Below are 2,030 nucleotides of genomic sequence, written 5' to 3'. Positions count from 1 at the left end.
CACTCAACCCGATCTCTGGGGGTTGGATCACACTTTGTCAGGAACAAGGTCGATATAAGCATGACCGAGGGAAAAATCTTGGTCAGCGTGGGCAATGACCCCATCACCCCTGCTCTTTGTAGTTTAAACAGATGACTCAGGCAGAATTTACCCATGGATTTTTCCATGTTGTTTTGGAGAAAGTACCAGTTTCAACCAAGCTATGGATGATACGACCTGCGTGCCTGAAAATCCCTGTAGCTACAATATGCAAGCAGGAGTGAGGTCAGGGAGCCCTGGATTCTAAACAGAGACAAAGCCTGGGGAGAGAAGCCAAATGCAGATGACCAGTTAAAGTAGAAAAGCAAACTTCAGTTTTGAAGTTTAAAATATTTAATGTGTGTGTGTGTGTGTGTGTGTGTGTGTATGTGTGGTAAATGTGTGTATGGTGTGTGCATGTGTGTGAGATATATTATGGTATGTGTGGCGTATGTAAAATGTGTGTGTGTCGTGTATGTATGGTGTATGTGTGTGAGTGTGTGCATAAGTGAGTGTGTATGGTGTGTGCATGTGTGTGTGATATATTATGGTATGTGAGGCGTATGTAAAGTGTGTGTGTGTCCTGTATGTATGGTGTATGTGTGTGAGTGTGTGTGCATAAGTGAGTGTGTATGTGCATGGTGTTGTAGGAGGCCACTTGTTCATTTCCCGGCTGCCCAGACTCCCAAAATAACCGCACAGAAACTGTATTAATTAAATCACTGCTTGGCCCATAGCTCTAGCTTCTTATTGGCTAACTCTTACATCTCAATTTAACCCATCTCCATTAATCTGTGTATTTCCACGTGGCAGTGGCTTACCAGCAAAGTCTGTCTCTGGCGGCAGTTCCATGGCTTCTCTAAACTCCTCTTTCTCCCAGCATTCAGTTCAGTTTTCCCCTCCTAGTTCTGTTCTATTCCAGCAGGCCAAGCCAGTTTCTTTATTAACCAGGGATATTCACAGTATACAAAAGGAAATCCCACATCGGTATGGTGTATTTGTTTAGTGTATGTGTGCATATGTGTGTATGTATGGTGTATGTGTGGGGGGTGGTATTTGTGTGATATATATATATATGTATATATATAGTATGTGTGCATGCATAAATGAGTATGTGTGGTATATGTGTGTGTATATGGTGTGTGTGGTATGTGTACATGTGTGTGTATATGTGGGTAATGTGGTGTGTGTGTGTATTGCACACCTGTAGAGGTTAGAGGATAACTTATTTGTAAGAGACATTTCTCTTCTTCTACTACCACAAATAATGCATCCGAGTTTCCCACATTTGGGCATATCACAGGGACCAGTGCATGCAGAGTGCAATGGAGAAGCCTCACCCTGGGAAAACCATGCTGTGATCTTCCCTGCCAAGTAAGTACTCATCTCTATCCCTTTTTAAATTTCATTTTTGGGACTGATTATCACTAAATTGCCTAGACTTACCTCAAACTTGCAATCCATTTTCCTCAACACCTAGGGTTACAAGCATGCTGATTGAATGATAAGTTTTTTTTTAAATAAGGGATTTATTGGATAATAGTAATCAAACTTATTAATTGATATAAAGAACTCAATTTCATTTTAATTTAAGTTCTTGAATGTTGCATTTATGCTGTAAAGCAGTACTTCAGGCCAAGACTAAAGTAATAAATGGCCTTTAAAAATGGCCAGCATTGAACTCTTTCTATGATTTCTACACCTCCTTAGGTTTCAGTCTGTGTTTTAGTTTACTGTGTACTCTGGAGCTGTTTTCACACACCGAGGGCTGAGTCTCTATCTGCTTCCTCGGGCCTCACTGGTATTTAACCGATGTTTAGGCAGAGAAAGCAACACAGAAATCATGAGGGACACCAATATTCAGGAAATGGTCAGTGTTTTGCCAGTTTCCAGATTCCTCTACTTTGAGACATGTGCCTCATACCTTCCGCTTGCCCTCCGTGTCTAGTCTTCACCCTTCTCTACACACTGATCTCTGCCCTTTGTGGGTTCAGCTGAAGGGGCAAGCAAGA

At 41.6% G+C, this 2,030-nt stretch overlaps 1 pseudogene; it reads right to left on the bottom strand.

The window, feature by feature from the left end:
- Positions 1-1,250: 1,250 nt before the first annotated feature.
- LOC121459191 lies at positions 1,251-1,400 on the bottom strand (annotated as a pseudogene).
- Between the last annotated feature and the right edge of the window lie 630 nt (positions 1,401-2,030).

This window comes from Microtus oregoni, unplaced genomic scaffold (assembly GCF_018167655.1).
Source record: "Microtus oregoni isolate MIOR12 unplaced genomic scaffold, Mior012 000018F_ref0000195, whole genome shotgun sequence".
NCBI lineage: Eukaryota > Metazoa > Chordata > Mammalia > Rodentia > Cricetidae > Microtus > Microtus oregoni.
Note: the sequence above shows the minus strand (reverse complement) of the source record. Positions and strands in the feature narration are given on the sequence as shown.